The following is a 26836-nucleotide window of genomic DNA, read 5'->3' as shown; positions in this document are numbered from 1 at the left end:
CTTGGGGTGCCTCGGTGCCGTTCCTTCAGTTACCCTGACTCCAATCATTGCTACTGTGGTGCTGTTTTTGTACCGTTATTCGGAGGTTGTTGTTGCCAACTAAGCGCTTGCTGCTCTTATAAAGCTCCAGTCGGTGGTAAACGTTGTCCAGTGCATTTTTACTCATCCTGCCCCGTTTCATCGCGCCGCTCAGTGCAAAGTACTGCACTCCATTGTCAGCACAAAGCGAAACGTGATCAGTTTATACGAACCAGAACACGTTCTCTTCCCCTGAATTCACCTGCAGATGAGATAGGGAGGGGGTGATGGGGGGGGAAACAAGATGTATCATTCATGTTTTTGCAAAGGGTATAACGCGCCACATGAACGGTAGGCAAATGGTCACGCTCCTGTGTCGCTTGATAGACGGAGCTCATAACGCGAAGGATGTAATCTAGTTGCATGCCTTTCGTTTCAGGCTGTGTATGTGATATTAATATATGATATAAAAAGCCTGAAGAGGCTTTTTCAGCGAATGTGAACCAGAATATTTAAAAATGCGCTTTCTGATATGTAGAGACGGCGTCTGCGGCATTGTAATACCAGTGCTGGTGGGCATCGAGAAACAGGTAAATGCTCTTAACTATAGTAATCTGATTACCTGACTACTAATAGTTCACTTGGAAACTATTACAGTTGGGTTCCTGATTTCAGACAGAGATTTGTAGCTGAGTGTTAATAGTAGCCATATCACTGTTAACCTGTGGCGCTGTGGCTCAACAGGTGTTGGCCTTCCTGCACGCGTTTCAAATATTACGCGGCTTCGGCGCACGCGCTGCGACGCCCAATCATTGACATCACTCCGTGGCACGCATACGACGTGACCTTTTACCCGCCCGCGATGCGTTGCTCACCGCTGCTCTGTGCTCCAGAGCGGCCGGGATAATGAAAGTTATGGGAAAGCGCGCTACGGACTCAAGTCAATTGGCGAGCGTTGCAGCACACGCGCCGAAGAGGCGCGATATTTGAAATGCGTGCGCGAAGGCAAAAATTTGTTAAGTCACAGTGCCGACTGCAATCACGTTTTGAAAATCCTAAATGTCAAAAACGACGAGTTGCAGATCTATAATTTAAACCTGGCGCCTAACTGTAATAGTTCAAACTTCACTATTAGAAATTATTTAAACTGCCCACTAGTTAAGGGGATTCACTCGTGTTTCTGATGTTCGCCAGCACAGGAATTACAATACCGAAGCCTCTATCCCTGTGCCTCAAAAAGCCTTTTTTTTGTTTTGGTTCACCCTCACTTGAGGCTATCAAATACTGGAGGCACATCCCCTCGCACTGGGGCAACTGTCTCAAATCTTTAGTGTACAGTAACCACGTCAAGAAGGACGCATATAATTTTTCGGTTGATGCGCAAGGCGCTGAACGAGCATTTCGACGTTTACTGCCACTTTCCTTCCCTAATGTGGCCCGCCAACGTGACACGTACGGCGTGCCTCCAATGTTTAGAACCACGGCAGAAGCATGATGGGCTCACAATGGCACAAGCTTGCGTATTCCTTTTAATATGAACGCGGTAGCGTTAAGGGTTGTGTTCAGCGGAGAGCCTGGCGTCGTAATGGCGTGTTGAGGAAATCCGGATTCGTCGAGAGAGTCATGACGTCACGCGTGGAGCTGCGGAATTGAAAAAGTGATAAAAACATTAGATAAATTGCGGTTCTAAGTTCGCAACATGGCTATCGTTATTGTGACATGTAAGAATGTAAGGTAAATGAATTGGGCTGAAGGAAAATTTCTTGTCGTTAGATGCGAATCAAACCTGTACCTCTTGGGTCGTAGTCAGACAAGCTGCCTCTAGACCATCGAGGCACATTCGTTCGACTTGGTTCAATGGAGTCTGTGTGTCTTGTCCGACAGTCCCTGTCTGCGATGTGATATGCAAAGAGGAGCCCAAGCCGCTGAAGGGACCAATTAACGCTATCGCGTTTAATTTACACCTGTGTGTCGCAGCTGGCAAAAGGGGACTGCAAGACGGCGGAAATAAGAGCTGCGCGTGAGTGATGCGGCTCGGAGGCTGCCGCAGATTGCAGCAGGCCCAAAGATTCATGGCATTGAACCCTGCCAAGTAGAGCTCCCAGAGCGGTATGCTCGAACCCATACATCCATAGCGCTCTCTGTTATGTTGAACGTGTTACGTCAAACAACCCGTGTAACTAATTATTACACGACCACTTTGTTCGTAAACGAATGCGCACGTTGCGAGCAATACAGGGCACGCGCAGACTGGCAAATGGCCTGCTGCGATCATGCTCGCCATCAGCGGCCATCAAGAGCCTTCCCGTGCTTTGGTGAATGCGCATGCAGCTCCTGGATGACGACTGTCCGAGGAGTGATCCCGTAAGCTCGCATCTGGTTTGATGAGCCATTTGTAGCGATAATTAACTCGGACGATGTATCACGTCGAATTGTTTCAGACATGAACAGGAGAAGTGCAACGGTGGGCTTGTAGCTTGTTTCAAGAAAATCGATGAAATGTCTGACAGTGGTGCTCTTTTTTTGCTCTGTCTCATCGTTGCACGACGGGTGTTAAATCCGCTAAATTCTATTGAAAGTATAGGATGTCTCCTTCCCCGCTAGCACATGCCTTCTTTACGCAGTTTTCATCAGCAGCAGTGCACAACTCGCCCAGATCATCTATATGCTGGATGCATATTCCTACTTAAGCACCTCGAGAGCTACGACGAGGCGATCTGTGCAGAGGGATTTTACTACGATGTGGACTTTACATAAAGTAAAAGAGTTCAGTTAAAAGACAGTTAATCCACTGAAATCAACTAATCAAGTTTCAATTCTTGGTTTAGGGTCATATTATATTATATATATAATAAATTATATATAATATATTATATTATTTCGCAAGATTATATTGCGAAGTAAAAGGCCGTCAACATCGGAGGCGAGTTAGTTTTAAAAAATTCTGAGTCGACATTTTGGTTCGAACACAGCGGGATCGAAATATCTACCGTCAGAAATATGCTTTTGAGAGCTCGCTGAGTTGGTTTCTCACGTTGCGCATTGATAAACAAGTCCACGAAATCTAGACATATGCTTCTCGTTAGCGCCACGAATGTCACCATTTGCCGATTACTAATTAGTCAGTCAGCTTACCTTGCAGCTTACTCGATTCATCTGTTTCCCACCAACTCTACAGCATTCACTCAGAGTTGACGGGCAACAAGAGGCTCCTGCGTGGCAATCCGGTACCCCGCCAGCTGCCATCAACGTTCGAAATTGAAAGCTCGAACATACTCAAACTGAAGGCTGCTCGCGGTCCGAAAGGTACGGCACAAAGGAAGGCGGGGAGGGTGCAGCGATCCCCGCTTCTTCAATAGGCGTGCGAAAACAACCCGCCCCAACCTCCTCATGGGAAGCTGTTCTTTAGAGCTCTAGCTAGCCATGGCGATCAGCAGCGGCTGACCGCGCGGGCCCGCAGGATAGCAGAAGCTATCGAAGTCCTGGACTGAGGACCCATCTAGGATGACCGGTTACCCAGACACTCGTACTAAATGTTTTTTCACCACCACCACCACCGAGTGGCGCTGAAAAAAAGTCCCTTCCGCCACGTCTAGGAGCGGCGATCTGCACATTTAGCATAGCGCACACCGCTACTTGTACCGCGTACCGCGAGCCACCACTGCGCATGCGCAGGTCGCTTTGAGGGCGTCAGATGGCACCACGTTCCAGCAACGCAGGACAGTATAACAGAAACCAGCTTAGAACTGATCAATCTTAACTAGAAAACGGCGCAAGCAAATATTTCTAAATGCACACCCGCAGGCATAGACGAAATTCCAATCAAGCTGATCAGTGAACTTGGTCCAAAAAGCAAGAAAACCTTGTTAAATATATTGGAAACAGTCACAACAAATAAGCAAATTGCGCAATGCTGGCGGCAAAGTAAAATGAACTTGATTTATAAAAGGAACAGAATGCACATAAAATCCTTCCGCCCGATTACAATAGCATCTCTTATATACAGGTTGGCAATGCAGGCGGTGAATTAAAAACGCAGAACTGGGTAGAAAGCAATAAGATACCTGGAGAACATTAGAATGGGTTCATAACGGCTAGGCATTAGCCTGTTCGTGCTTACCAAATGCACCGAAATAGCTAAGGCGGAAGATAGACCTCTGCATTTAGCCTTCCTGGACATAAGCGGTGCATACGACCATGTGAACAGGGAACTGCTGAGAAAGATACTAAAAGATGGAGGTATCACTCATTGGATAATTTATTTCGTACACGAAATATACCGAGATAATAGAGCAGAAGTCATATGAGAAGGAATAAGAAGTATGACAACTGCAGAAGTACGCAAAGGATCAAGGCAAGGTAATCCTCTATCACCGCTGCTGTTCATGCTTTATATAATAAATAAGGAAACAAGGCTACAAGAAAGTAATCTAAGTTATAATCTGTCGTACAGATTAAACGGAAAGGTCGTTGAGCAAGGGTCTCCGGTTTAGTGTAGGCGGATGATATTATGCCAGGACGATTTTCAAACTCTAGCTAATTCTCACGGAAACGAAGTAGACGCTCTAGGTTTCAGTTTTAGTGCAGTTATGTCAGGTCTGATCATTTTCAACGATACAACTGACCAGGTGCTTACAATACAAGGCTATGAAATACCCAAAGTGGCTGAATACAAATAGCTCGGGGTGTGGGTAAACGGATTACAGGCATACAGGAAAAAGCACGAACAGACTGTTAGGGCAAAAGGGCGAAGAGACGACGGGATAATGAAGCATAGGGTGTTATGGGGCACAACAAATATGAAGTACAGAGAGGTATTTGGAAAGGAACAATGGTGTCAGGGCTTACTTTCGAGATTACGGTTTGGTGCTTAAAGGGCCCCAGAAAGGGGTGTCTGAGCTTGGCTTTAAAATGCTTGCACTATATAGAGCACTGGCCACCAAGCGTCCATGCCGCGTACGCGACCTCAAAAGCGAGCGGGAAATTTAAAATACATTTTTAAAAATTCCTACTTTCGCACCTCGCGGCGGCGCGCGGTGCCGAGCTTTCGTGCGAAAACCTTGCATACGACATCACGTCGTGCAAGTGACGTCAGCAGCGGGGGGTTATAATTGGTCCACAGCGCCAAATTCAGACGGCACGCGCTACCCCGGCCATTCTGTGCGCGCCGCAGCCAGAAGAGGTATGAGAGACGCCGAGTGGGTTGGGCCAGTGAAGCAGCGCCGCCATTTTGGCGTGCGAGAGGAAAGGGAAAGGCGCGAAGACGCGGAAGTTAAAATTTTGTCTGCTTATAACTCAGCTTCGACAAAACGCATTAAAATAATTCTTGCTGGAGGATAATTATGAAGCAGCGCCTTTTGACAGCGCAGACATATCGCAACTTTATTGCGAGCCCTTTTCTGGGTCCCTTTAAGGGTTGAGGTTCAGTCGAAATTAGAAATAAATCATAGAGCTGTTGGAACCTTAGCACTAGATGCCCACGGGAGAACCACAAGCGAGGCAGTACAGGGGGATATGGGTCGGGCATCGTTCGTAGCACGGGAAGCTGAGTAAAATATTAGATTTAGAACGCCTGAGGAAATTGGACGATAAAAGGTGGACAGCTAAGGTATTTAAATACTTCTACAAAAAGGGCGTTGACACACAATGGCGGAAAAGAACTAGGAAGCTAACCAATGAGTATGCCAGACACGAGGACGAAGAAAGAAAGAGCATTAAACGACAGGTTAAAAACGCGGAAAGTAAAAGACGGATTAGTTCAATGAAAAACAAGCAGAGCGTAGAACTGTATCGAAATTGGAAAAGGCAGATCAAGGAGGAATCGGTCTATGATAACTAAAGAGGCAGTGCCCTAATCTTTGAAGCTAGGTCAGGATGTCTTAGAACGCGCCGCTACAAAAAGAAATTCAACGAAGTAGATTGTGCATGTGCTGTATTTGGTAAATCTGTAGAAACAGTTGAACATCTTAGTCTCGAATGTGATGGTATCCATCCGGATGTCGATGCAGGCACATTAACTCTTCCTGATGCCTTAGGGTTCAGAGATGATAATGGTCATGTGAATGAGTCTGCGGTGGAAGTTAGCAAAAAGCGGTTGGAAGATTGGTGGCTCAAAAGCAGGGAGGTGACATAAGCTTAGAAGTGTAAGATTAAAGATGTATTTAAAGAAAATGGAGAATATATAGACCGAGTTATAACACTGTTAAGTAAATATAAAGAAAAAATGAGTTGAAAGAAAACAATGTACAAAAAGAAGCCGTACATGGTGAAAAGTTGAAACAATCGCCACCCCGTTTCAAAGCGGACGCTCATATATCTTCCATCCATCCATCCAGCGAGCAAGCCTGCCGCGGTGGGTGCAATCAGCGCAGTGATAAAAAAAAAAAATCAGCGCAGTGTGGAAAGTGCGCCGCCGATGGTATTTTTATTTATTAGCACCTTAAAGACCCCACCGAAGGGGTATTACATGAGGGGGGAATTTCAGCAGTACATTTCTTCTATTGACGATCTGAATGACGATGCGTCGATCTGATCAACGATGGCGTTTGGCAGGTCATTCAAGTCCCTTTCTGTATGAATGAAAAATGCTGACAAATGCTCAGAATTGCGGGCAGGGGAGGGTAGACTGCCTTCCCGAGGTTTGTGCGATTGGAGATGCGATGTGCTGGGCTGGTAATAGAGTTGAGATGTGGATGATGATAGAATTTAGGAAACAGACACAGACTGGAAATTTTTCGGCGGTTCGTTAATGATGTGAGATGAGCATTGCGTTTCAGTTCAGCTACACTTATATGATAAGAATAGGCTGAGAAAGTGAAAGGAGCTGAGCGATTATCTACAGATTTGAGAGTAGTGGAAAGGTTATTTTGATGAGTGTCCCAGATCACGCATGTATATTGTAATGTGGAAGGCACAAGGGATACTTAAGCAAGGGATTTCACTGATTGGGGTGCTAGTCGCAGGGTTCGCCGAAAGTAACCAAGGACGCGATTTCCCTCGGTAGTGATCTGAGATACATAAAAATACCAATTTATATAAGGTGTCAAATGAATGCCTAAATACTTGTAAGTTAATACTGAATCGATTTCGGTATTCCCGAATAGATATTTTGAAGATGGTTGTGAATGACGTCGGTGGAATGATAGCAGAGATGTTTTTTTCACATTTAAGGACGTTAGCCATGTATTACACCAGGTTAGTACGTGCTGAATGTCAGACTGAAGAAGAAAATTGTCATCGCTGTTAGTAATAGGCCGGTAGATAACGCAATCGTCAGCGAATATGCGAATGTTAGAACATATGTTAGCAGACAAATCATTAATATATATGAGAAAAAGAAGGGAGCCCAAGATGGTGCCCTGAGGTACCCCGATATAACAGAGGAATAAGAAGATGAACATTTATTAACAAAAACAATCTGCTGTCGATTTGTAGAAAGCTGCATATCCAATAAAAACGTGTTCGTTAAGATTGAGACATGAAAGTTTTAGTGAAAGTCACTTGTGAGGAACTTTGTGAAAAGCTTTTTCAAAATCGAGGAAGAGGGCGAGGATTGTATTTAAATAATAATGTGTTTCTTGGGAAGAAGGTATTCCAGGCTTTTGTTTCAAGGTAACATTTTCCTATTCTATCTCCTAATAAAAAAATATGACAGCCCAGAAGGCAAAACTTACCGCACATTCCTCGTATACGTTCACCGTGACTATCATTAACGTCGTTTGTGTCTAAGGCACTGCGCAAAGTGTAGCGGTTACAAACCGACGACGTACTTCACAAGAATTGACGCCGTGTACACGTTTTAATCGGGTTCCGGCTTCTTCGCAACCATTTCTTTCGTTGCATAGCGGGCCCAAGCTCAGCCACGTACTGAGGCTTGTAATTCGAATTTCTTGCTCTTAGCTATTTCGCGTGTAGTTGTGTCGCCATGTAGCATCATTCTTCAGCGCGTGCAAAAGGCAGGGAGAAGCGAACTACAGCGGCGCCTGAAATAGCTCATTTCCTCTCACCCACGTTACGCCTCCTCTCTTTGGACAGCTCCATCCTGGCGACGACCAACGGCTGCATCGACAAGAGCCGGAAGAGCTGCGCTAATGAGGCCGATACCTCGGTTGTGAAGAAACTTTCGTCGACATTTTTGGAAGTGCACGGATGCCAGCCCCAAGAATTTCCCGGCGGCGGCGGCGCCGTTTCCCGCTCGCGAAGCCGCCCAAGGGCAGCGGTGTCTCGCTGTCTTCATCCCTGACGCTGGCCCTTTGCGTAGCGCTGTTCGCTGCTTTCGCGTCGCAGCACTACATCCACAAGAAGACTGCACACGGTTGGAAAAAAAAAATCTTACTTTATCATGAAGACTTTTTTTTCCTTCTCTAAACTGTGACTCATCTTGGCGGAAAATTCCGAAGAAAGACATCAGTCGGACGCGTGCCGAGCTAACCCATCCAAGTGCCCGATTATTTAATCTTCTTGTTCATCTTGCGCTATTGATATGCTCACTTGAATCCTGAAAAGGAATCGGGCGCCAATAAACTATAGGGTCTGGTCCTGACGTGCGTCCTACCGCGAATACACAGCTGGTCCGGCAAAACGCTCCATGACAGACGACGCCAGCAGAGTACTGCGTCGGCTTCCACGTGTGCCCCGCTGGCACGTCGGACGCGCTTCTTTCTGTAGTTCGCTACTTCCGGCTGCCTGTCTGGAAAGATTACCAGCGCAGCTGTAAAAATTGGCAGGGTTGCTTCAAGGGAGTCTTGTTAGCGGAGATTTGTAAAACAATACTGCTAATCTAAGCAGTCCTGTGCAGTCCTGTGCGTACCGGTGGAAACAGAGGCAGCTGGCAGAATGCTGATGATGCCCACATGTTATATTCTCCATGGAGCGATCTTAATATCTGGCGAGCCATCACTAGTTTTATGCGTATTTCGTCGTTCATCGTTTTGTACAGTTACTGTTCACCATGAAAATGTACAAAAGCGTTCTCCGCACTGAAAAAGAGGGGCCAAAGCATTGCCAAAGTGACTCGCTTTTCCAGTGGCGAATTTAATAAGAACTTCTTACGTTATTTTTAGACTGATTTATTCTTTTCTCTTTTTCTCTGGAAGATGATGCCTCTTAAAGCTAATTGCAATGCTTGGTACGTTTCATATTTGCACTTAACAGATAAGGCCGACTAACGGCAAATCGAGTGCACCACAATGTAGACATCGCTTAATCAGGATGTTTATAAAGCGCTGCACCCGAGGTAGTTGAACCCAACGACATACTGTTTCCAGTCGTGTGGCGCTCCCCCAAGTGTAAATTCCTCCTATTTATAGTTAAATAGCTACGAATGATTGCGTAACTTTTGCTTTAGGGTGCGGTGCGTTTCGTCAAGTTCCTGAGGGCGTTAAGAAACGGCCAATCCAGTTTGTTGTAGCAACGTAACTCCTACGTGGTCATTTTTTTCCTGCATTTAAATAAATTTTGCGAAATGCAAAAAAAGCACGGTTGCTCTCTTGCGCTACAGTATTGCAGCGCTGCCAGAGACGTATTGAATGAACGAAGCGTGCGTGCTCACTGCCTGTAAGTAATGAAAGTGCGTCAGCACATTCTGCCGGATCATAGAAACCGCGCGCCATAATCTGCGATAGCTGGTAAGGAGGCCGCCGACAGCCAATTCAGACGGAGCGTTTACGGAGCCACCACACAGAAAAAACAACAAAGGAAAAGAAAGCTGCGGAGTAGAATAGTTTTGTTAGCCTCCGTTTTCTTTATTTCTCTCATTGTGCAGCCCGCTGAACTGAGCGGCGGCCGCTCGCTGCGCGCGCGTCTCGTTTGTACAAGGCACGGTTGAGAACGCTGCAACATTGCGTGGAATAGTATCGAATGGTGGAGCCACGCGGGTTCTTTTAATATTAACTTCAATCCTTTATTTAAATGCTGGAAAAAAGGCCCACTGAGGAGGTACAGTCTTTGCCAAAAGTAACCACGCTGCATAGTTTTCTTTTCGTTCATATACCCGAGCCCTTACGGCTTCCCCACAGATCAAAGAGGTCTTGGACGATGGGGACAAGCGTTTTCCCTACGACAAATAGATTTAAAGCTTGGAGGCTGGCACAAGAACTTCAATACACGACTGAGAAGCAAACCGTGCAGCCTGGTCACTTTTGGTAAAGACTGCACGGTCGCCACAAAAAACAGGATATGCTGTTCCTAAAATCCGTTTACAAAGAACTATACGTACTTGGCCTAATAAAATTAGTATTTAAAAATTTGCGTAATTCATTGTCGTTAATTCACAATGAAGTTGAATATAAAAATAATCTCAGGAGCGCCACATGTCAGCAAACAATATACCGTTGGTTTCCCCTTTTTGTTTTTATCCGTCGCTCAAGTTACGTGAAGCACAAGTGTGTGTGTGTGTGTGTGTGTGTGTGCGTGCGTGTGCGTGTGCGTGCGTGTGCGTGTGTGTGTGTGTGTGTGTGTGTGTGTGTGTGTGTGTGTGTGTGTGTGTGTGTGTGTGTGTGTGTGTGTGTGTGTGTGTGTGTGTGTGTGTGTGTGTGTGTGTGTGTGTGTGTGTGTGTGTGTGTGTGTGTGTGTGTGTGTGTGTGTGTGTGTGTGTGTGTGTGTGTGTGTGTGTGTGTGTGTGTGTGTGTGTGTGTGTGTGTGTGTGTGTGTGTGTGTGTGTGTGTGTGTGTGTGTGTGTGTGTGTGTGTGTGTGTGTGTGTGTGTGTGTGTGTGTGTGTGTGTGTGTGTCGAGAAAGGATAGGAAGCAACGGGAACAACAGCCAAAAGAAAAAACTCACTGGCAGCAAGGGAGGCGCAGTGGTGCTTCTTTTTCTTGGTAATGTTGAGCCAAGGTGTCCGTTCTTTTTTTATAGCCTGAATAAAGTTGAATAAGTTTGAATAAAGCGCAAATAAAGCTAGCCTGGAACCGGACGTGTCTGGACCCACGACTTGAGCAAGCTGTTTGCAGTCCTTAGAGAACATGGCCTTCGCTGGTGGCTGCCTGCTGGGGCTTCTTTCGGGTAATATGTATATTGATCAGACATGGCCACCCTCACGGGGGTGAGCCCTCTGAGGTCTTCCTCACCCTCACCTCGTAAGGCCTTCACTCGGTGAGGCGAAGGTGAGAGAGTCAAAGATGCACTGGTTGAAGATGATGGCGTGTGTCAAATTTCGTGCCCGACCTGACCTTTCTTAAGTTTCCCGGCCGCGGTATACAGCCTATTCTAGAGCACACGTAGACGCGGGATCGACAGCTAAAGGTAAACGACGAAACAACCACTATAAAGGCGAGCTGCGCGAACCGTCTGCCTCATTCACCCCTAACTGCGTACTACGCAAAAACTGAACGGGAGAGGACGATCGAAAATACAATGCAACTAAGAGAAGCTGAGAAAAAAAGCTTCAACATGTGCCAAGCAGGAGACACCAGCTTTATCGACAGGAAGCCAGCTGCGACAGAGCTAGTGGCTCAAGTTTGGCCGAATGTACGGACGCCCTTGCCTGGAAATTCTCAACAAGCGCATTTTGCAAAGGCAAGCAGTTTATCAACGCCATTCTTTCATACAGCGTCGAACTTTACGACAACAATAAATATATCTGGACATCTAACCCTCAGCAGGTTTGCATTTTGTTGCTATTAACGTTATTGCCGTTGTCAAAAAAGCTCCCCCGTTTGTTTTCAATGGTATTCCTAACTAGTCGACAAACTTTAAAATAGAGACTGCTACGCATCGGAAGAATGGGCCATTCCGTTCAACATTTCCATAAAAGTACCTTACAATATTCAAAACAGATGTTGAAGAATCCTTTGTCACTGCTATAGACAAAAAGTGCAGGACTCTCCCGGGCTCCAACAAACACAGCGCTTCTACGAAGGAGTGGTGGCTGCGGACCAGCGAAGGCCCGTCTTTGGAAAGGACGTGGCAACCGACGCATTCCAACCGAAAACGGCTGGAGGAAAAAAAAATCACAGTATGGTTACGAGTGTGCAACGCGAATGTTCAGGCGACAGCTGTGGTGTTACAGTTAATAATCTTCCGCAGACATTTTTGTTTTCGTAAAGCCAAAGAGCCGGAGGCGAATCCAGACCTTGTGGAGAACCTGTTTCCCCCCTCCGTTTCGATGCGGCCCATCTTCATCGTCGGCCGTCGGGACGGACAGCCCCCGGCTGGGCGAGGAGGGAAGTCTCCCTCATGGGGGAAAGGGAACGGCGACGGGAGCGCCACCTCGTAGGTTACGCGGAATTCTGCGGAACCGGAGAGAGGCCCTTCGGGATCCGGCCAGCGTCGTGAGCGGTTGGAGCCGCACGCTCCCGTCACCTTCCACGGCAGGCGCACGGGGATCCGTTGTGCCTTGCCGCTAGACTTCTGGTTCCAGGCAGCGAACCGAGCGCAGCAAACGCGCACTCTGGTCGCCTTCCCCGGCAAATGCTAGGGAATGGCTTTGCCCAAAGAATGCAGCGCGCACGGGAAAACCCGGCCGCCATTATCGGCGCATACAAACGTTCGCCGCCCATACCTCCGAAGTCGCGCCCCTGCCCCAGCCGGTAAGTCGGAAGTCCTTCTTACGTAGCCTTCTATTTCCGAGGAATGCCTCGTTGATGTTTTGTAGCTAGCTGGCCCACTCTGTGTATTAATTGCAAGTGTAATAAATAGCATATGAGTGTTAACGCTGTGTCGTCCCTTCCCTTTGTCCCTCGAGCACGAACCCCTCCGCGGTTAGCGAGCGGGAACGCTGCATCCGCGGAGTGGGAGTGCGGGCGGGGCGAAAGGCCTTTGTTTCCCCCGTATTTCCACAATGGCGCCCCAACGTGTGGCAAGCTCTTGGGACGAGGGACGGCAGTCAGTTCGGTTCGTGGAATGCCCGCCCGGATTTGGAACAGCGTTAGGCCTGAACCGAATTCGGAGTTGCTAGCAAGGCGAAGATGCTTTCTTGACAGCGAGATGAGCGTAATAGCAGCATGGGAGGATTGCCGTGCATGCTAAGCTTTTGATGAGCACTTCATCGGTACACCTGTGGAAGGTGAACCTACGAGGTCCGCTCATGGAGAGCGAGACCGAGACGCCCACGGAGAACAGCAAGCCAGAAGCGAGTGAATGCGGAAGCCTGGAGGGTGGCCCGATTTTTCTTGTACATAGTTGTAAATATTCTCTGTTCTGTCTCTTTGGCTCTGGGAGCCGGGTGCCGTAGTCAGCTGTTTTGGATTGCAGTCGTGATTACAGGAAAAGCACCGGGGCGCTGCGACACCGCGGGAAGCGGTAGGCGCCGTTCGCGTTAGGGTCACCTTGGCAGAAACGTATCTCCTCGTGGCGTTGTGTTCTAGCTATTGTCCTTGGCCCTTTGTTGGCACCCTGAAGTGTAAGAGCGAGTAGGCCTAAGGCTCTTCGGGAGCTGCCTGTCGCTTTTGGGAGGACACAGTCGTACCGTGGCACAAGCACGCGCAAACGGGCTTGCTTGTTGTATATTTAACCTCGCTAGAGCCGAGAGGCCTCGCTCAACTACAGAAAGCTGACTTTGTTCGAACGAACTTACTTTTTTGGGCTGCGAAGCGAATTTATAATTTCGCGGAACCAGAGACGCTAACGCAGCTCAAGTGAGCTTAACATCACCATGCCGGAAAGCGAACCGCGAATGTGCTTCGTCTGAAGAGAGCCAGCTACGTTCAAATGAACCGAGCGTTTGGGCGGTGCCGGATAGGATTGTTTGGCACTTGCATTACTCCGCATTTTACCAAATGGTGAGTTTACGCGGTCTCCATTGTTTTTGCTGCAAACTTTTGGAGATCCTAGGAGCTATATGCAGAGTTGAAGAGAAGCTGCCCCGGCCTGCTGTCCATTGTATGGGTCTCTGCCTGCTGCCTTGCGGCCATGAGTCATCGAGCTGCAGAGTCTCCGGCGAGCAGTTTGCAACGGCTACGAGAGGGGGGGCCAGCCCCTCTACCTTCCAACAAAGGACGGGTGCCCGGTGACCTTGCTGCTCATCGGATGACCCCGGCACCCCGCCTGTACGAGCTGTCTTGCAGTCATCATCGCAACGCTCGTGGCCCCTTCGTCGATGGCATCCATGGATGGGTTCAACCATAGGCCGATATTTAAGGAGGGAGGGATGTGGAGAACCTGTTTCCCCCCTCCGTTTCGATGCGACCCATCTTCATCGTCGGCCGTCGGGACGGACAGCCCCCGGCTGGGCGAGGAGGGAAGTCTCCCTCATGGGGGAAAGGGAACGGCGACGGGAGCGCCACCTCGTAGGTTACGCGGAATTCTGCGGAACCGGAGAGAGGCCCTTCGGGATCCGGTCAGCGTCGTGAGCGGTTGGAGCCGCACGCTCCCGTCACCTTCCACGGCAGGCGCACGAGGATCCGTTGTGCCTTGCCGCTAGACTTCTGGTTCCAGGCAGCGAACCGAGCGCAGCAAACGCGCACTCTGGTCGCCTTCCCCGGCAAATGCTAGGGAATGGCTTTGCCCAAAGAATGCAGCGCGCACGGGAAAACCCGGCCGCCATTATCGGCGCATACAAACGTTCGCCGCCGATACCTCCGAAGTCGCGCCCCTGGCCCAGCCGGTAAGTCGGAAGTCCTTCTTACGTAGCCTTCTATTTCCGAGGAATGCCTCGTTGATGTTTTGTAGCTAGCTGGCGCACTCTGTGTATTAATTGCAAGTGTAATAAATAGCATATGAGTGTTAACGCTGTGTCGTCCCTTCCCTTTGTCCCTCGAGCACGAACCCCTCCGCGGTTAGCGAGCGGGAACGCTGCATCCGCGGAGTGGGAGTGCGGGCGGGGCGAAAGGCCTTTGTCCCCCCATATTTCCACAACCTACCCAGGACTGCAGTGAGTAGGAGGAGTCTCTTCCATGTGCCCACCCTGCATACTTGTCCCACCCTATCTCCATCTTTTTCTCTCTCTCGTTTACCCTAAATGTGGAAAGGGGTATTTCTTGCTCTCCATTCTTCCAACCGAGGCAGGTGGCGCTGCGACGCCGGGACGATGACAGCGCGAAACTGAGGAACCAGCTCATGCTCTAATGGGGTGGCCCAACGTTGTCGATTGAAGCGGTCCGCATTGCTAGAGCACGTGCGCGAGTTGCCCCGACGAACCCTCCTCTGCGCTCCCCCTTTGATGAGCAGCGAGCGAGAGGCCGCTGAAAGAAGCCTTTAACGCTATCGCTGCCTACCGTTGTGTCCCCGATTTTTTTTTACCTATAGGCTGCAGCACGAAAATAGAACAGTTAAACGAAAAGCGCGCAAGGAAACGCGTCGACTGGATGCGCACTCTGCATGGCGTGGATATGGCAGAATAAGTAGTTGACGCTTGCATTTCAGCTCCGGCACAATGCAAATAACAGCGGCGCACCTTCTCCTCACATCCAGAAGGCACGCTGCGGCCGGGATAGGAAAAGCGACGGTGATATCAAATTAAAAGACGCAATGGGAATGCGATCAATGCAAAAGCGAAATGTAACACCAATACTGCTATCGCAGATCTGTTGCGTCGCATCATATGATCGCCTGTACCTTTTTTTTAATATTTTCCGGTTGCCATGTTGGGCGGTAGTAGCCCTTAAACAAGCGCGACCCTTACTCGAGTGTACATGGTATACTCAGCGGTTGTGTAGGCAAATGCCACGCACGTGGTGAGTCATGTGTACTAATGCCTTACGCATCACTACAAAGAAGAAAACATGCAAGCAAAATTTGCTGTCTACTATCAATAAGAATATGAGCCGAAACCGTAGAGAGTGAAAGGAATGCTCAATTTTGCGCGCAAAGGATATGGGGCTATGGTACTTCTAGTGAATGCAACCCATCATGGCCCTGTTAAGCCACCGAGGCCCCAGAGCGTGTTGCAGTGCAAGAGGAGAGCGATCCATACGCGCCAGTCGGTGGGCGGTGATGGGGAGGTTGAACTGACAGTAGGCGGGTCAGTCGGGTCTGTACAGCGAGCGCTGCCAGAATAGGCTTTTACAATGAGGGTGACCGCGTGTGCAAGAAATGTGAAATATGCGGGTTTGTTTTTGCCGTTCAAGAGAAGTGTCCGTGCTTGACAGGAGTATTGAAGAACGAAATGAGGGCAATTTTGCTTGAACGGAGCTCAAGAAACATGTTCTTTCCGAAAACAAACTTCCATTCAATTCATGTTGGTTAGATATCCGGGTTGTATTCTGCGGACGTCGCCTTTTTAGACGTGTCTACTCCGGTCTGCGCCGATTGGCTCGAGCCCTTGGCCAGAAATCACGGAGTCTCCGTTTACGTCATGTTTCACGTCACTCCGTCCTGTGACGTCATGAGAGTTCTCCGTGACGTCATATGAGTTCTAGATTTTGAATCGAAGCGGCGGGAAAAACTTTTTCAACTTCGAATTCAAATTTCTTTGAAATAAATGCATCCTTCGCTCCCGGACATGCGGCCACAAATCCATGAAATGCCGAACTATCAGATTTTGGTAACGAAAAAATTTGAAAGGGTTCTCCTCAGTGTCCCTTTAAAGGTGGCAATATGTGACCCTTTCCAAAACATATATCGCCAACATCCTTGGGCTACGTAACACACGGTCTGTTTCCTCCGCCATGGCCGGAGTGGAGCGGCGGCGGCGCGCGCTTCGGCCGCCGCCGCTCCAGTCTGGCCGTGCCTCCGCTAGCGCTGCTATGACTCTGCCTGCACAGCTGCGTATGCCGACCGAAAGCGCGCCGACAGCCGGAGACTCGAGCACAGGATGCCAGAGAGCGTAGGTGAATCGCGCAGGCGGCGGTACGTACTCCCCCGCGCCCTAGAGCCTGTCAGCGCGTGTGATGGATCCTATCTGTTCTTTTCTGGTCACAACTACACCGTTCGGCCGTACCGCACCGATACGTCGCCTCTAGCAAAGTATTCCTGACAGCGTGCCTTTTCAGTTAAAACCGGCGCGCAGAAGCCCGCAGGGCAAAAGAAAAAATGCATAGAAAATACGTCGATGCGGCCGTTTAAATGCACCCTGGGAGCCACTCCATCCACTTATTGTTTTCAGCAAAAATGGATTCCCCATTGCTTTCTGGCTTCTCCGACGCCTGTTCGGCAGCAAAATATGCATTTGTCGCACATTAAATTGGATTTAAAACATCTTCCCGCCAGTCGATTCAACCTGGGGCGTTCTTACGGAAAAAAAAGAACAGGTCGCCACCGTTTTGAAGAGAATGACAGTGTAGCGCAGCCTCCGTGATTCTAGCCAAAAAATCGGTATCGACGCACGCATTGAAATGGGTGGGTGATGCATGGCGACTCCTGTGTTTATTTTTTCCATTTTCTATCTTATAATACCTATTTTCTGATTAGAATGGCGCTTTGTCTTTAAAACGTGATTCCCCATACCGATAGAGTCCAGCATCAATTTGTCCTCACTGACCCTTGCACGCCTAGTGCATGCCTATATCCCGCGCTTATGTCACTCACTCACTACACGCTGCAGCAGTGTTGCCATGTCGCGTCTTGAAGTTGGCGCATCTGCATTCCCTAATTAGGGTTCGTTAGCGGCTGCTATCTCAAGTCGAAAAAGAAGTTGCCCTGTAAAGGCACAGTTTGTGCTCAGCATGACCTGCAGAACACAATATGTGGTATAGGAGCTGCTATAGTTGCATTACAGTAGAGAAGAAAGAAAGTCGCTCTCGGAACTCTGTGCAATGGCGGGAGCGGCAGCTGTATGGTGCCCCTACTCGCATAAGTGTAGTATTATCGCCTTAGCGCGAACAAAGATATAAAACTCGGTCAGCTCATGCTCTTTAGTGCAAAGAAACTAAGCGGACGCGTTAGATATCGGTTTAAATGCATTATCGCAAGTGCTCAGAATTTTGCTAGAGAACCAGGTAAGACGCGTTCAAGACAAAAATGGCAGATAAGAAGCATCCGAATAAAGACTTGGTCGGCTGCTTGCAAGTGTCGCTCTGCCATGCTCCCGGTTAAAAATCGGAAGATCGTTCGTGCAATTTTTAAACGGACCACGTGGCAGAGAGGCGAACTGAATAAGCTGCATACAACCTTCGTCGCACTCTGCTGGCTGATGAACGCTTACAGATCCCGAGGTGACCTCTGTTATCAGTCTAGGGTGGCGTGCGAAAAGTCGGCCTGCGGGCGAAAGTATCGCAGCCAGTCGTCTCCAGCGGCGGCTCTGGGCACCGGATCTTGGGTTCGCGTCCAAGTTCTCGGCACTGTGACCAGAATGTCCAGGGTGGCGGGGCGGTGCGCGAAGTTCATTCCTTTCTACGCGTGCCTAGTGCTTCGACCATGCCGCCCTCCGTTCAAGTCTTGCGCACGCGCCCTGCGCACCAGCAAGGCCACTTTTATGGCGCTCTCCCCCAAGATCACTCTTGCATCTACGGAGAGGGTTCCTGACGAAAGTTTGCGCCACTTATTACTATCCGAAACCACGGAGACCATTTGCTTTCTTTTTTTCCCTTCTTCCCCGAGGTCAACGGATTCTTGTCAAGCGGAACGTTGGTAGAACTAAGTATCTTGCCAGTTCTTCGTAAGGGTCACCGATTTGTAGACATTTCTGCCACTGAGCCGTCAAAGCAAACGATCATTTCCCCCTTCGGAGGTGGTGGGTTCGGAAGTCACCGGCGGCATGGTTGTTTTCTTCTGCTGTTTTGTAAGAAGTTTTCTTTAAGCGACAGATTAATCGAAGTATTATTCTCTGACTGTTCAGCACTACAAATAATAAAAAAGAAACAGTCCCCTGCGAACCTTGGTTTCGGTGCCTGTTGGCTTCCTTCATATGTTTCGGTGTGCAGCTATAGGGCCCTATAAAAAAAGAAAAAATAGTAGTGCTCGGTCGTTCTCATCTATTGGGTAAGAATTATATTGAGAGTACTGCTAACGCCTGTCGAGAGAGGCTTTCCTTTCACGCTTAATGTCGCGAGGAAATGCGTTCGTTCTCCCACCGAGGGAGAGCGCTCCATCAACGGAAATAGGGATTTGAAAAAAGCTGGTACTCTCTCGGAACTTGCTATATACAATGTCCCAGAACTCCCTCGCAGTTTTTAGTGCGTGTTGCGCAGCCAGTCACAACGACGTTTCCTCTGAAAACCTAAAACTGGATATAGACTACTTGCGATAGAACGATACCAGGGTCGGAACAACGCTAAGGTATACCAGCGTAACACCAAGATATCGCAAGCACGGAGGAATGCACTAAATGTAAAATGATTTCTGGACCAGGCCGCTCATCACCTGGACTGCGACCTTGTTTCCCTTGTGCGACATCATGCATGCGAACCAAGACTAGAAACAAACGGTCACGGGAAACGACCTTAGAGCAGCGCGTGAAATGTATTTTGATAGAACACACGTTTTACATCTAAATAAACTAGACTGTAAAATGTATTCAGATTTAAAGAAAAAAAAATCTCCACAGCATACAACTCGCCTCTGCACCCCGTTGTCAGTCATGCTTCCTCAGACCCAGCAGAGTTCTCTTCACACTCGTGAAGCCCGTCTGTATGAACTGATGGAACCTGTGCAAGTTGACGACGACGTCTGGGCCAAAACATCGATGGCAAAACGTCTCGCTTGAGACGAGCTCTGGTAGAAGACTGCCTGCCTTCCATCGCAAGCGTACGTGCTGTACTTGTGCACAGAGGTCTTCCAAGAAGCGTTCGACAGGTGGCACAGATTAGTGGCTGTCACGAAGGTGGGAGCCACTTCACGAGCTACACTCCGCGATTTCAATGGATCGCAGCGCTCGCCAAGTCTCAGAGATGCGGCAGCCGGCGGCGCGAGAAGGTAACAAGCGAAACTGTTCCTTTTTGAGTCTGTCTCGTTCGCCGTGGTCTCGTTCGAGGAGTGACCCAGGGCTTCCTGCGGCGGTGGCCACCTGAAGGCGGGAGCATTCTTCCAGAACACCGAAAAATCTGGGTAGAACAACACGCTGTGCTGGGAGTTCAGGATCTTCTTCAGCTGAGTTGTGAAGCGGTAGGGTTCCGATAGCCTCTGCGGCAGGAAGAAACCGAAACTGTAGTTTTTCTTCTGAAGCCGTGCGGCCACATCTGCAGCCAGGCCTACGACAAAGTCGTAGAAGCCGTGTGCAGAGCGTTCGCGCCATGGTGCCAGCAGACGAACGCCGTCGAACTTGCTTGTTTCCAAGGCGCGGATCACAGCTCGAGCGAACTTGGTTCTGTCCCTGCGCGTGGCAAGGCGCTGCCAGGCCGCGTCGGCAGCCAGCACCCCAAGGAGTTGGCTCGCCTCGCGGCGGCCTTCCGACGTGGGACGCGCTTGTTTGGCGTTGTCTGCAACGACTCGCACTCGGCTGCCGCTTTGCAGTTTCAGATCCTTGCCAAGTGAGTAGCAGCAGTGAACGACGGCGTCACATTGACGGCAGAGCGACCATTCTCGGAGGCTGCTGTTCTCGATGCAGTCCATTTCTTCCAGCTGCGGTGGTTCGCCCGATACGAGACAGATGTGGCTCACAATTTCCGTGTCACGGGTGATGCTGTACTCGGAGGCAGCGTCCATGTACAGACTCCCGGCCGCGGTGACAGGATCGTCAACAACATCGCCCATGAAGCAGCCTTCAGCTCGGGCTGTATATCGAGAGACAGCGGGAGACGACGGTGTGTGCATTCCGAAGAATGCTTGGAACATCGGGTCAGGCTGGGTAACGAGCTGCCCCTCGAATGTCGAGCTGCTAGTAGTGAGGAGGCGTGCAGTTTCGTCCGTGGAGCGCTCTAGCCAGAAGAGGACAGCGGCAGCCACTGCCACCAACAGGGAGACAGCGACGCACAGGACGCGGCGCAACCAGCTGAAGACCAACCGCCTCCTCTTGTTTGGGTTTCTCACTTCGGCAGATCCAGGCTTAGTGTCCAAATCCGGCACTTCCAGGGCACTCCAGGAGATCCGGCGTCTCTTGCTAGGTCGTTTGCGCTGGCCCTGCGTCCATGCTCGCACGCACTGGTTAAACAACTTAATGGAGCATCAACGTCTACTATACGCGAACAGAAGACATCCTATCGAGAGAACTGACGGCGCCGAGCTTTATGAAAAGTGAAAAGCACGAAACGCAGGTGACTGGGATCTTTGGCCTGTTTGCGAGTGTCAATAAAAGCGGAAAAATAAGCGTAGCAAACCAACTTCATCCAACTTTCGTAGGTTAAATGAAAAGTGTGACCGATAAAAATAAATTCACAAATGCTCCACACTCCATCCACGGGCCATTTTACATTCATAACTGAATACCACCCTTCATGTCTCATAACAACCGAATTTATGTGCTGTCTTCTTGAAACCTCATGCACCGGATCTCTGTTTTGCAGTACTAATAATGTGACAGTATAAAGTGATATACAAAAGTAGAACACAGCTTGCATATTTATCACACAATTGGCGGTCACGTATGCTTGTGAGGTGCCTGTTCACAGTCCTCCCTAGGCGCTGTGATTTCATGATGTATTCGCCATCTTTCGATGGACGTAGATACAAAGCAAATTACTCTGGTCCATTATTAATACTGCAGAAAATAGATCTGATGTACGATGTATAAAGAAGAGTGAGTAAACATTGAACCTTTACCCACTCACTCATCTCGAAACATCGGACCTATGTTCTGCAGTACTAATAATCGAGCAGAGTAATTTGCTTTGTGTCTACGCCCATCCAAAGACGGCGTATACATTATGAAATTATAGCCCATAGGGAGGACTTTGAACAGGTACCTCACAAGGATTTGTAATCGCCAGTGGTTGGATACATATGCAAGCTGTGTTCTACTTTTGTGTACCGATTTGCTTTTCTTCAGATATTATCGCTGCTCTTGCAACAGGCTGAGGGTGTGTTCAGACAGCATGATGCTGCGCATATGTGTGTCGGATTCAGTGCATGGTCTGCCATACATTTTGGGGCTGCGGAAATAATGGTGCATGTGGACAGAGCCGAGAAGAATGAGACAAAGCGCGAACTTGAAATGAGAGCCATCTGCCCCACGGACCACGTGTGCGCCTCATGGGAGAGCGCGATGGCTACGGCTCTTGTCCCGCTCGTTTCTTCCCGCCTTTGTTATTTTTTTTTTGCGCGGCGAGTCACCAACTATAGCCCACATGCCCGTGTTAACTGCATTCAGCACATTGTTTTTGCCAGTAAAATAACTCGCAGAGCTATTACCATGTTCGGCAATGCCAAATTCAGCGCAGTTATCGAGGGGTGTTTTCAGACATGCTCACACAAGGACCGCACACATTACTCGCGGTTGCGGCGCACAGCAGAGCAGACAGGGACCAAAGCGGTATGCTGCCCCCCGGTGGAGCACGGATCACGCGACCACTCCACCCGTCCTGCCTCAAGGACGCTTTCTGACGAAGAAAAACACGGTTTGCCCGGGGTGCTGTTGACGGACGGCCCGTTTCTGGGTTGAGCATCGGTGGCAGCGATGGTGCAAGCGGGAGAGAACGAGGAGGAAGGCATCACCGCCGCTCATCCGCCAAACAGGCCATTAACAGCCATGCTGTGAAAATTAAAGCACAGCCCCGTACATACGTGTTCGTCACGCTCGATGATGATGGACCGCGATGAAGGCGCGGAGGAGGGCGCTGCGCCCTCTGCTTGCTCCAGCTGCACAGCGGACCACGTATGGGTGTCAGTGGGGCGCGTGATGGGGGCGCCTTTGAGGTCGTACAGCTGTCCAGTTGGAGGCGTCATGACTCCCGCGTAGAAGTAGCGGTGGTGCCGAGGGTCCCAGTAAAGAGCCAGTTCCTCCTCCGAAGGCACAGAGGGCGTCGTCGGCTTAGTCGGGGTAGCTGCCATCAGGATGCCGAACCTCAGGAGCGAAGGAAGACCAAGCTACAGCACCGGCTGGGTCAAGAAAGCCTTACGAAATGGCCACGGTGACCGTTTAGGCACGGCGCGTGTACGTGCCTCGCGTCGCGCTCGTCCTCATCTTCCTTTCGCAACTGCCTGGTGCAACTGTCGCTTTGCAATAGCAATGATGGACGGTACACCATTCCAAATAGAATATCATATACCTGGAGCGTATCATACCTGGAGAATATCATATACCTGGAGCGTTGTAATGGACTGCCGATATAAAGCAGTATCAACATTTTCTGCGACTCAGCGCCTAAACGTGGTCTTTCTTAGGTGCCGTTGCAACGGTTATTGTTTCCATTGTGTCAAAATACCAAGAAGGCTTTTTCAAAACTCATTTTCGCAGTTTAGTTTGCCGTAGTCGTTGTGGATATGGTGGACAGGCATTTCAAGTGTCGGTTCCTAACCATCCGTAATGCACTGTATCGTTAATGTGAGTCTTTCATTTTTCATTTTTGCTCAAAGCACACTAAAGGCGGGAAGAAAGATGTTAGTATGACACGAACAAGCGTTGACTATAAAATGGGTTCATTGAAGAACTAAACACACATACATAAGATTTGAAAGAAGTTATCGCAACCAGAAAGTTATCTAAAAGACTCGTGGGAAGACAGATATCTCAATTACCTCTCAGACAATGCCACGGAAGGGCTGATGTTACACATCTTGCCCTTCTGATTAGTGAATAAGGCCTCCAAAGTCTTGCGTGTTACCTTATTGCTGTGGCGAAACAGATTGCGCGTGTTCTTGTAATTTGGGACGCATTTAGACTTCTTGCATAGAAATGTGGACTGAGCATAAGGGTCACCTTTTGCTCTCCCTTATTGAGGGGATTGAGGTATTTGTCCTCCCACGTGTCTTTTAGATATCTTTCTGGAAGTTATAATTTCTTTCAGAGTTTATATACATTTCGTTCTCCAATAAACCCAGTTGATAATCAGCGCTTGTTCGTGTCATATTTTCGTCCCGTCTTTGGTGCGCGTTGAGAAAAATATGAACACCTACCAACCTGCCCAAATTTCTGCTCCACTAATGTGAATCTCCCAGCTGGAGCAAAGAAGAAAGCGAACCGTTAAGACTGTACGTCAAGTGAGCCTCCGGCTTCAAGGGGCAAAGCCGCATGAACAGCTCTGTGGGTTTATCCGCGGGGCGGCAAAGGCCAAACAAGAAATTGGTCGCAAAATAAAAATACTAGCAGAAGAAAAACGCACACAATGAGGTCCGTTCAGGTATCCTACATGTACGGCGGGAAGAAACACCGGCGCTCGTAGGCATTTTTTAGAGACCACACTCCAGTCGAAAATTCGCTTTACTCTGGCGGTTGTCAGGCATCCTACCAGGAATGTGTGCCAGCTAATTTTGTTGTTTAAATGCTTATTAACAGCGGAGTAATAGCCAACGCGATCAAGCAATTTCGTCACGCTTCTCTCTGCCATCTCCATTTCCGAATCTGTTTTTCTCAGTCATCCGGGTGACAAGCCTTCGGAGGCGAAGTTAGCCGTTCTATGTCATATCCTCGTATTGCCAGGGTCTTCCATAAGGCTTCTTAATTATCGACAGGCATGCAGCCCACCGTAAGTAATACCCATGTCAGCTTTATAATTTAGAAAATACGTTTACCGTCGGAGCTGTGGCCCAACAATTTTTCGCTACATCTCGCCAAGATACCTGAGCTTACGAGCAGCTTTCAGGCAACGCAAATTCTCCAGTGCACCTAACTAGTCCAAACAGCCATTTGTTGGGCCATTGCGCCGAGGGTAACCACGTCTTCGAAATTATAAAAACTGATATGGATACTACACGCCTCTGCATATTTAATGAGCCTAACAGGAATAGTTAAAAAGCTAACGGTTCAATATTAGTTAACCAGCCTACTAGTCAGCTCGTCTTAGTCGTATTCCAAAGTACTACATCGATGCCGAAAGAGCGTTCTTCTAACTCAAAAACCCTATATTTAAAAATTGCGTAAAATCGTAGGTGAAACACCCTGCAGGCATACAGGTTGCTCTTCCCGAGAAACCTCTCGCGGCCACTATTAATTTAAATGCACTCTGCCGCGGCGCGCAGGCTGCCACGTTGGGGAGATTCTGATGATGTCGCAAAGTCGTGTGACCTAGGTGGTGGGTGGGCCACCTGCTTCTCTGGAGATTTTTCGCTCATGCCGCCGCCGACGACGCGGGGTTTCTCGCTGACCATTGACGCTATCGCGTTTATAGCGGTAGCAGTTACCAGATGATCAGGTGCCATTCGCCCGTGAACCATACCAGTGAAATGTGTGATGTGGCTGTGCCGTCACAGGCACGCCTTGTATGCCAGCGCAGCTTACGAGGAGATTGGCTGTATCGAGAGAGCGCGAACGCGCTTTGTGAATGTAAGTTGTGAACTTACAAGGGATGCCGTAGTGGATGGTTTCGGATTAATTTAGACCGCTTGGGGTTGTTTAACCCGCGCTGGTACGGGTGCTCTTGTATTTCGCTTCCATTGAAATACGGCCGCCGCTGCCGGAATCCGATCCTGCGACACTGATGCCAGCTGCCGAGCGCTAAGTCTCTGAGCCAACGTGCCGGGTCGAATGGGCTTTGGTCCAAATTTTCACCTCCTTTAGGGGCACGCATATGATTCAACATTTTGCAGAGACCATCACAACGGCCCTCTCCATGAATTGGGCTTGTTTCTTTGAAACGTCCAAACGTTGTCTGCCGGGCCGTCTAGGGTTGGAAAGAATGGGTTTTGAAAGAGGAAATAAATAGCAAAGCAATCTGAAAGTAGCGGTGGCCGCCGTCGCCCAGTCACAAATCCGTCCGTCCATCGTGAGGCCGCTTTAATATCCCTCCTGCCCTATGCCAGCCGTGGCCACATTATCCTCCCGAAGTTTCTATAGTCTGATCCACCCAAATGATTCTCCGCCGCCCCCTGCTACGTTTACGTTTCCATTGCAATCAATACCATTGCTTTAATGGAACATCGCATACGTTGCCTTCGAGATACATGTTCTACCCATTTCTTCCGTTTGATTTCGACTATGACATCAACTCACGTTTCTTAGGATTAAGTATCATCGCTGAAATCCTCCCCTTGAAAGCACTTCTGAACAGCCTATCTCAAGCGCATCTATCAACAAAATATGTTCGAACATTGCGTCAGGATACAGATGCTTTCTGCTGCCATCCACCCCAGCACTATTCTGCGTGCATTTTAATGCGATTTCGTTTAGGCTGTCGTCCCACAAAAATTTCCTGCTTCTCCTTAACGACATTTTCTGGTTGGTCAATTCCCCGATGATGTCTTCAGAATCACGTGACCCAAATTGACCAAACTGGGAGCCCCGCCACATTTGAAATTATCACGAAATTCCCTGATTAGTCGAAAGAGATCACATGAACTTGCGACGGCATCACCACCTGGCTACCAAATGACGAAGCACCCCCAAAACCTGGAAGTTGGCCCACCACCCAAAATTCAAAGTCGGCCCACCTCGAGAGTAGAGGTGGGTCCTCGAGAGTAGAGGTGGGTTAGTGGGTTCGATTAGTGTAATCTCGCAAGATAATCCGATGAAAGGTTCTCAAACATCTAGAAGGTGGTGACTCGGGCCTACCGTGCTTACCAAACAAAGTTCCTAACGGCATGGCCTACCCAAGAAGTAAGTAAAGGCAAGGAGGCGAAAGTTGGAGCGCCAGCGGTTCAGCGCGAAAGCGGACTAACTCAGTTCGGAGAGAGAGGCGTACTGGAATGGGCAACAATCCAACTGGGCGTACTGGAATTTCTATTAAGCAACAACAGACTGGGCTGCCAGCCAAACGCCGTGACCGATCCAAGAAGCATCAAGCTTCGAAGGAATCGCCGCCGGTATACCGTGAGGCAGCGTGCCCGACGAGGAAAGCTGCGAATGCATCGACTCATATGAGACGCTACGTGAGAGGCTCCGAACATCGAGAAGACGAAATTGCTGCCGATCGTGAACATCGATAAGACGCTAAGAGTTTCCTTGTATGGGGTACAACTACACAAACATACTAAATTTG

General features: G+C 49.1%; 1 protein-coding gene and 1 long non-coding RNA gene across 2 annotated transcripts in view; one reads left to right on the top strand and one right to left on the bottom strand.

Moving 5' to 3' along the window:
* The window catches only part of LOC144101186 (uncharacterized), a 38320-nt gene that overhangs the window by 9432 nt on the left and 2052 nt on the right, over positions 1-26836 (top strand). The gene's annotated exons all lie outside the window — the stretch shown is intronic.
* LOC144101180 (uncharacterized) lies at positions 1583-22838 on the bottom strand. The gene is made up of 2 exons (XR_013307950.1): positions 22488-22838; positions 1583-1659 (listed from the first exon to the last, which is right to left on the bottom strand). It is a non-coding gene; the product is annotated as an uncharacterized LOC144101180 (long non-coding RNA).

The sequence above is a fragment of the Amblyomma americanum genome, chromosome 1 (assembly GCF_052857255.1).
Source record: "Amblyomma americanum isolate KBUSLIRL-KWMA chromosome 1, ASM5285725v1, whole genome shotgun sequence".
In the NCBI taxonomy this organism is placed as follows: Eukaryota; Metazoa; Arthropoda; class Arachnida; order Ixodida; family Ixodidae; genus Amblyomma; species Amblyomma americanum.
The sequence above is the reverse complement of the archived record's forward strand: the minus strand, read 5'-3'. Positions and strand labels throughout refer to the sequence as shown.